Raw genomic sequence first — 9498 nt, forward strand, 5'->3', positions numbered from 1 at the left:
TCGTACAATGCTACTTTGCAGCCAGCAAGCTACCACTTGGCAATGTCCCATGAACTTCAATGTATTTAGCAATCATGAATTTTTTTCATACCCTCATATTCTTACCTTGCTATGTTCTCTTATGCCCATATATGTTCTCATCCGTGGAAAAAACTTGACATTTTCACAAAAATTATGGCAAAATGAAAATGGCCATATTCACTCATCGTTATTACTGAGCAAAACTTTTTACTTTTTCAGATCCGTGGCAAATTCGAATGATCATCATATGAAAATAATTTTCAGTGTGGTGTTTGATTCTGAAACATGCTATCTTTACACTTCTTTCTATAGAAAAGAAACTGCTATCAGTTTTCTTATAAATGCTTTCACTGCAGCTCATTATCTGAGTCCAGAGAAACTACTCTGATTTGGAAAGGTTTGAGGCTGAGTGCTATGGTTTAAGGAAAATATTTTTGAGAGAGTGGTTATCATTCAAAACAACTTAAGAATAGAGATGTCCCGAATGGTTCGCCTTGTGAACTTATTCGCGCGAACAACGCGGGTTCGCGTTCGCATCGGATTGCGAACTTTATGCGGGTTTGACCTGCCCCCTATACTACATCATTGGGCTAAACTTTGTCCCTCTAAATCACAGTCAGCAGACACATGGCAGCCAATCAGGCTGCACTCCCTCCTGGAGCCACCCCCCCCCCCCCCCTTCTTATGTAAGACAGCAGCGTAGGCCATGTTCTCACTCTGTGTGCTGCAGTATTAGTGAGAGAAGGGAGAGACATTGGAGAGATAGGGGAAGTGATAGTTAGGAGGCCTGTTAGCTTGCACCTTGCTGATATTTGTTGCTGAAAAGCACCACCAAAACAGCTCTTTTGAAAGCTATTGTTCTTGTGATGTGTTTTTTTTGTGTGGGCCACTGACACTGCATATACAGCCCTGTTTCTCGCAGCTCGCCCTTGCTAATTGCTATACTGTGCCAGGCCCAGCACATTCAGTGCCTAGTGTGACTGCTGCATGCTGTTTTATATACCAGTCCGTGCATACCTTTCACTGCACCTGTGTGACCGCACGCTGTTTTATATACCAGTCTGTGCATACCTTTTCACTGCACCTGTGCGACTGCACACTGTTTTATATATCAGTCTGTGCATACCTTTCACTGCATCTGTGTGACCGCACACTGTTTTATATACCAGCAGTCGCTGCATACCTTTCACTGCACCTGTGTGACCGCACGCTGTTTTATATACCAGCAATCAGTGCATACCTTTCACTGCATCTGTGTGACCGTACGCTGTTTTATATACCAGCAATCAGTGCATACCTTTCACTGCATCTGTGTGACCGCACACTGTTTTATATAGCAGTTCCTGCTTACCTTTCAATGCATCTGTGTGACCGCATGCTGTTTTATATACCAGCAGTCAGTGCATCCATTTTTACTGCACCTGTGTGACTGTACATTGTTATACCAGCAGTCACTGCAACCTTTTCACTGCACCTGTGTGACTGCACATTGTTATATCAGCAGTTAGTGCAACCTTTGCACTGCACCTGTGTGACTGCACATTGTTATACAAGCAGTCACTGAATACCTTTCACTGCATCTGTGACTGCACATTGTATTAAACCTTGCAGTCAGTGCCCTCCATAACAGATTCTCATTAAAGGATTTCAAGTGTATTCATCTCATCATTATACAGCAGGGCCTCGAAAAAGTCCTTCTGTATTGTTATTTTTTGTCACTACCTCCCTGAGATGGGACTTGTGTGCCGTGCCTTCTACCTTCCTTGGATGTGTGGTGGTAGCCGTTTCTGCTCCTCTGCCCACAGCAGCCAGATGTCCATTAAGGAAATCTTTGAGTGTAAGAAGCCAATGTCTGCCAGTCACCCCCTTGCCCGGTGTCTGACAGCTGGCTTGGCAGAACTGTTAGTTCACCAGCTGTTACCTGTTAAAAGTAAATAAACTCACTTATGAGACACTCTTCATTCATTTGCCAAAATCATAGAAGTCTTTATTTCTTGTACAAGGGCGTTTTCTCAGTCAGCATGAGTATGGATTGTAGCTACACAAATCCTGCTAAGCAAAGAAAAAGCAAGCTCTTCCTGTGCGCAGAGGCTTTTAAACCTAATGAATATAATAAAATATTCCTCCCTTTGGGCAGTTCTTTCTGTTAAAAGTCCAATCAGCATGTCCAGTTCCTCCTTTTAGGTGGGGTTGTTCTTCCTCTGTGTCCCTCATGAATAAATGAAAGTGAACATGAAAGAGAAATCTTCTGACATCAGTTTCTTGTCTCATGTCCTTCAGAATCACCCATACTTTCAGAGAACTGGTTAAAACTGGTCCTCTCAACCTGCTGGCTCTGTGCTTGGTACAGAATGACACTGAAGGGGGGTTGAAGGTTGTTCTGGCTTACTGTGAAGGAATATGGAAAAAAACTGTACACAGTAAATGGTTCAAAACATATGCAGAATATATATTCAGTGATATCGTGATAACTCCTCGGTTAACTTAAAGTGTCATTCTAACACAATAATCTAATCTTGTGCATGTGGTCTGTATAGTCACATAGGTTACACAGGATATACATGATATACAGGGTATACATAAAGATCAACAGATTTAATTATAAAATTCTTTCCACATTTCCCTCCTGTTTATAATTAATACTGTGGGTTGTGGCTTGATTACATATGTGTATAAAAGGAATATTTACATTCACATTTCTGTGCTTATGTTTACTTAAACCTCAGGTATCTGCAAATGTGTCTCCACTACAGGGGTTAGAGATTCAAGCAAACACAGCCTTCTACTCCCCTTTGCTGCAAATGGGTATGCACTACAGCAAGTCAGGGCATAGAAGTGAAATGATCAAAAACAAAAATCAGGCTCTGGCCGTGAGCTGGAATTACTGCCTCACACGTTGGCCTGGCCATCTCCCTCCAGCATACCATCATAATCTCCTCCCAAATCACCGTATGCTTCTTCATCATGCTGTGCTAAGGCTGCATACATAGTAGTACTCATATGCTTATCTATCAACCTTGCAAAAAATGTCCTCAGCATTGGAAAAATACAGCAGGCTAGTAGGAACAGAACCATAAGAACAGTTAGGAATGCGATACCAAAACTCTGAAAAAATGAAGTCCAGCTTCCAAACCAGTTCTGTAACCAGTCTGTTATTGGGTTTGAAACACCTGAGTTTCGTTTCAGCTCTTCGGATAGGTCTTTTAACTGCTGAAGAGCCACTGTCACTTTTCCATCAGGGGATGTATTATCTGGAATATAGGTACAACATTGTTCCCCAAAAAATTCACATACACCCCCCTTCTCTGCCAACAGCATATCTAATGCAATTCTATTCTGCAGTGCTGTTAATGATGTTGCTTTCAGTTGTTCTGCCAAACCTTCGATAGCATCTCTAGTATAATTAACAAATCTTTGCTGATTGTAATAAATGTAATTAATCCAATCTACATTTTTGTTAACTGTTGGCCATAGGAAAATGGACTCAAACCCTGCAGCAATTTGGTTCCTAGCCTTGAACTCGTCTGGCACCCCTCTGGGGACCCCTATTGCATCAATATATACATATGGGTCCAAACTCCCTTTTGGTGCCTCCCTTTTACTCCGGTGTACCTTTTTATCCACCAAAATTTTAAAGGACTCATAGGGCAATATAGTGACATGTTCTATCATCCAGACAGGGGCACACAACCCTTTCCATTCTGGTGGCAATGATGATTCTGCTTTGTTGGGTTCACAAGTCCACCAAGTATCTTCTAACTGCCATTTTGCTCCTAGGCTTAACCCTTTATCATTGGTTATATCCACTATTTCTCCACAATACTTGATCATTGAATGGTTACTGGGGGGCAGATCTATTATAGCACGTAAGATTGCTGGCTGTAGCAAATGCACGCTGCGGCGTGCCTGGTACCTTCATATGGACTCTCTCTGTGGTACAGTTCCGTGGTTGATTCACACTTATCATACTTTGTTTAATACATTCTAATTCAGACCCACTCGCCACTACTGATACCAGAGCAATCTGCGGTCTAGCCGCTGCACACACAATACAGTCAGACACATTCACTCGGTACATTCACTCGGTTTGCAGTAAAAATTGCCAAAGTAATCCAAAAATTAAAAATTCCACCGGTCACTAAAACTTTATCACTAGTCACGTTCATCTTGTTAATACTGTCCGGTGGGGATGGGTCAGTAGTCTCTTTGTCTATCCTGTCATTGCTATTCAATGGAGGTCGTTCAGTCATTGTCATTCCAGGACTCTTCTTCTTCTTCTTCTTTAAACATGCTATGGCTCTAACCCAACTTCCCCTATGTAGCCTTTTTAGGTATCTGTTCCCCCTTTTTTATCTCCTTTTCACCATGGTTCAAGATAAAGAACTACACCTGTGCCTTAGGAAGAATCCTCTAATATCTTCCCACAGCCTTTGAGATCGTGGTCGCACTGAGGTTCAAGCAAATGTTCCCGTCGCCTCAGGATCTCAAATTTCCGCCCCTCTTTACCCCGTGGTGCTAACTATCAAGAACAGATTGTATCTGGCTACTGTTTTAAAAGGAAATGACCGCTAAGCGTTCTTCTTGAGCAAGATTCAAACAACATTTCTTTTGTTTCAAAAGCCACCGAAGCTTCATGTGAGTGTTTGTAGCAAGCTGTGGCTCTGGATCTTTTAATTAATCTGGATCCGGAGGGCCCATGTGCGCCCTCTTGCAATGGCTTAAATGTTCCCATGTGGTTTTATTCTAATTTAGCCACTATCCCTCCTGTTGACACATGTAAGACTCATGTGTCATCACCACAAATAAATTGGACAAAATCAGTCAAAGGAAGGTTAGTAGGTCAGCAGTGTACAAAACGACCTGTAGGTAAAGTCTTAGACTGTAAGTCAGCAGAGGGAGTTGTAGTTGCATATGTCAGGACTGCCAAGTCGTTGCCACGGGAGATGAGGGGACTGGGATGTTGCACACATGTGAATGGCCAGTGTTGTGGGAGCCCGGAGAACATCCATGGTCTGTGGGACGGGTGGGCTCCTCAGTTGCTGACACCTAACCCTGCGGACGCCACGAAGCCGCAGACGTATGCATGATGGGAAAGCATACAGGCTGGTAGTGAAAACAGTAGGGGACGGAATCCCATATCGTAGGGTAAGTGATAAACACACAGCTTGAGCAAAGACGCAGAAAGAAGCTTATCTGTTCCACGATATTCTTCAGCTCACTACTGTAACACCAGCTTAGGTGTTGGTGTATTCCCTCCTGTGCACATAGAACTGATCCACAAAGATTTAATAATTGCCTTGCGGACAAGTCACTGCGCGCAGATGCGGACGGGAAAAACATCCTCTGGTCAATAAACAACACAGAAAACAAAAGTACAGGGGCCAGGGTGGTGCAGCTTTTTTGGACAATGAAGACGTAAATGCCCAAGCAAACTGGCTGTGCAGCATAGGCGGGGGGGGGGGGGGGGGGGGGTGTGGATGGATGGAGCTGGTGGGATTGGGCTGGTGGGGGGGGTGCGGGTGGGGGGGGGGTGGGGCTGGTGGGGGTGGGGTTGGGCTCTTGGCAGAGAACTACAATCATGCATCCCTCTCTGCAGTCCGCCATTAGACAAGGCATTGTGGTCAAAATATCTCTATCAAAGTCATTTTACTGAACTCCTTCTAACATACCCACAATTTATAAAAATTTAATCAGATGTCAATCAAAACAGTCAATCAGTCGATGACAATGACCCACATACTACAGCAATACAGCAATCAATTGTTCCCAGAAACAAAAACAAAAATCATCATATTTTACTCTTATAATTGAAAGTAATATTTGCGGGGTTTCTCTCTCTTTTTTTTTTTTTATTTATCCCGCATTCTGGGTTTCACAAAATATATACATTAATTTCTTGCAAACAAACCTTTCATCTTGCTGCATGCATTTTCTCAAATCACTCCGTTCTGCTCCAATACACATACACACATCTAGGCTGGGACTAATAGTCCATGAAGCCTCTTGCCCCCTCCTCAGAAATGTGGGCGTAACTCATACCTTCTCACAGATTCCAGACAGAAACTCCACTCAAATTTCACAGAATTCAACAGTACAAACACATTTCAAATAACCGACATTTACAGACAAACAGTAAGAATCACTTTTAAACTTTCAATCTTCAGACGAACATCAAACAGACAGAGTATAAAACTTGTACAGACATTTGTATACTGTACAAACTACCCAACCGACAAACAGACAGATAAACAGCAGCTCATAACTTGTGGATTTCTCCTATAGGCCCCCCTCCTCCCCCTCTGCTGCACACTCCCTAGCGAGCTCTGGTGATTTAGATTTCAGAGCTCAGAATTCCCAGCTTCACATCTTACACACCACAACGTAACATTCTATTTTCATCAATAAATTCACTTACTCAGTTGCCTTCAGCTAGGGCAGAATTAATACCCTTAACCATACTTTGTCGCTGTTGACCTCGGGCCCTCTGGGGGCAATGCCGGGCCAGGTGATCTTTCGACCCACATTCAAAACATTCTCCGCGTTCTCTGCGACCTTCAAAATCCTTAGATCTGCGCTTTCGTGGGCGTGTGGAATGCCCATTATCATTCACATAACAACCATTCTCATCACTGCAATCATAAACATTTGTGGCAACTTTCTTCCCTTTCTTTTCCTTAATCCCACATACAGGGTGCCGGATACTTTTTAGAAAATCACTCGGTCCGCAGATTCTATGATCCACAACATTTTGTGTGACACACTTGCACAATCCTTCAGTCAAAACCTCACGTACAGCAATCCTACACCGTTCATAAGGGGAATCTGTCGTTTCAACAGCAGGGGGAGCTATACCTCTATATTTACTAAAAACCTTCATCACTGTATCCAATAGCTCATCTATGTCTGATGCATTAATACCATATTCCGCCTCATGTGTCTGGGAGGTCCCATTCACCTTTTGTGGGAGGGGCTGAGTTTGGTTTTGGGGAAGGTCCCGGGGAACTTGGTATACAGTAGATGGTACCTCCTCCAAGTCTTTGTTCTCCGTACTTGGCCCCTCCTCATATATGCCTCTAGTAGCCATCTTTGAGCTTCTGTTAAACAATGTTACTTTTCTAAAATCACATTACCCTGAGAATCTCCTTTAATTTGAGAAACAAGTTTCTTTACAGCTGTCAGAATACAGATACCCTAAAAAACACACCTTCATCATTAGTGGCCATAATTTTGCTTGTACCTTGACACACTCTTTACCTCCCCGTCCACGCACCTGTTAATGGAAGGATTGGTAGTCACCTGGAGCCCCTGTCCGCCCTCTTACTTGGGCACGGGGTACCTGACACAACTTCCGTGCGTTGAACTTCTAAGGAGAGGCACCTCCGACTAAGGCACTGACACAATCGGTGGTAGTAGATCCACTCCCGATATTACTGCCTGTTATGCGGCTGTATTCTGTCACAAAGACTTACAATTCCGCTGAGGCACACGGTAGCTTAGGAAACTGACCACAGATTGTGTCATGCAAAACAATATGACAACACATCAATACTTATACTTTAAACGCAGCCCTGCGTACGAGAAGTTACAGAAACAAAAGGTAGTACTTACAATTAAGAAGCTTTCAGGACACCCGAGAACTTTGTTTTAGAATCCTAAGCAGGCGATTTCACCGACCTTGGCTGAAGAAGTCTCACGGTTCGAAATAAACCGTACGTCACAAAGACGTGAGCTCCAGTTGCGTTTGGCCACCTGCTTTTTGAAGGAAACGTCGTCCCGGTGGGCTTTCACCAGCTTGTTATCAGATTCGCCAGTCGCAAACGCGCTCCTCGGACTCACGTTTCTGTGACTATAGGTTTTCCGGTTCGATGAACCAGATGTTAAAAGTAAATAAACTCACTTATGAGACACTCTTCATTCATTTGCCAAAATCATAGAAGTCTTTATTTCTTGTACAAGGGCGTTTTCTCAGTCAGCATGAGTATGGATTGTAGCTACACAAATCCTGCTAAGCAAAGAAAAAGCAAGCTCTTCCTGTGCGCAGAGGCTTTTAAACCTAATGAATATAATAAAATATTCCTCCCTTTGGGCAGTTCTTTCTGTTAAAAGTCCAATCAGCATGTCCAGTTCCTCCTTTTAGGTGGGGTTGTTCTTCCTCTGTGTCCCTCATGAATAAATGAAAGTGAACATGAAAGAGAAATCTTCTGACATCAGTTTCTTGTCTCATGTCCTTCAGAATCACCCATACTTTCAGAGAACTGGTTAAAACTGGTCCTCTCAACCTGCTGGCTCTGTGCTTGGTACAGAATGACACTGAAGGGGGGTTGAAGGTTGTTCTGGCTTACTGTGAAGGAATATGGAAAAAAACTGTACACAGTAAATGGTTCAAAACATATGCAGAATATATATTCAGTGATATCGTGATAACTCCTCGGTTAACTTAAAGTGTCATTCTAACACAATAATCTAATCTTGTGCATGTGGTCTGTATAGTCACATAGGTTACACAGGATATACATGATATACAGGGTATACATAAAGATCAACAGATTTAATTATAAAATTCTTTCCACATACCACACCAGCTGGTGGACTCCGAGGCCTTCCGAAAATTTGTGGCTATTGGGACACCACAATGGAAGATACCAGGCCGCAATTATTTTTCTAAAAAGGCGATACCCAAACTGTACCGTGATGTTGAAAGGCAAGTGGTGTAATCTCTGGCACACAGATGCCTAGTCTGCAAAGCACGGTCAGGGCAGGTACATTACTTATACAAGACATTGGGTCCTTCCTTGGATGTGTGGTGGTAGCCGTTTCTTAGGCTCCCACTCCGGACCGGAATCAAACCCTGATTCCCCGGCCGTTACCCGTGGTTACCATGGTACTGAGAAAGTAATATAGAAAGGTTATCACACAGTTGAATAAATGGCAGACAGATTCTCATTGAAGGAACTGAACAGACAGCAGAAAAAGTAATACAAAAAATAGATGTAAGCTTTAACAATGGTAGGGGAAGAACCATCGAAAGCTGCCTATCTTGGATGTGTGGTGGTAGCCGGTCCTGCTCCTTTGCCCACAGCGTGCCTGCTGCCTTCCTTGGATGTGTGGTGGTGGTAGCCGTTTCTTAGGCTCCCGCTCCAGACCATAATTGAACCAGGATTCCCCGGCCATTACCAGTGGTCACTCTCAATGGCAGACTTGCCCTCCATAAAAGATTCTCATTGCAGGTACTGAACAGCAAGCAGAGCAAGTATTTAAAAAAATAGATGTAAGCTTTAACAATGGTAGAGAAAGAACCATCAAAAGTTGATAAGGCAGTCAGACATTACCTGATATCACTAAGGAAGAGCAATCTCGCCATGGTGCGCACCAGTGCAGCACGGCCATCACTACACAAACAGCTGTTTGCGGTGCGTTACACAGTGAGTTTGGTCTGTCAATGTGAAGCAGTACACTAATTACACTACTTTATTGATG

At 43.3% G+C, this 9498-nt stretch overlaps 1 long non-coding RNA gene across 1 annotated transcript; it reads right to left on the reverse strand.

Annotated features, from left to right (window-relative positions):
• Positions 1 to 1982: 1982 nt before the first annotated feature.
• Positions 1983 to 7620, reverse strand: LOC137518460 (uncharacterized). Its single transcript, XR_011020826.1, has 2 exons — positions 5930 to 7620; positions 1983 to 2409 (listed from the first exon to the last, which is right to left on the reverse strand). It is a non-coding gene; the product is annotated as an uncharacterized lncRNA (long non-coding RNA).
• Between the last annotated feature and the right edge of the window lie 1878 nt (positions 7621 to 9498).

This window comes from Hyperolius riggenbachi, chromosome 5 (genome assembly GCF_040937935.1).
Source record: "Hyperolius riggenbachi isolate aHypRig1 chromosome 5, aHypRig1.pri, whole genome shotgun sequence".
Lineage (NCBI taxonomy): Eukaryota > Metazoa > Chordata > Amphibia > Anura > Hyperoliidae > Hyperolius > Hyperolius riggenbachi.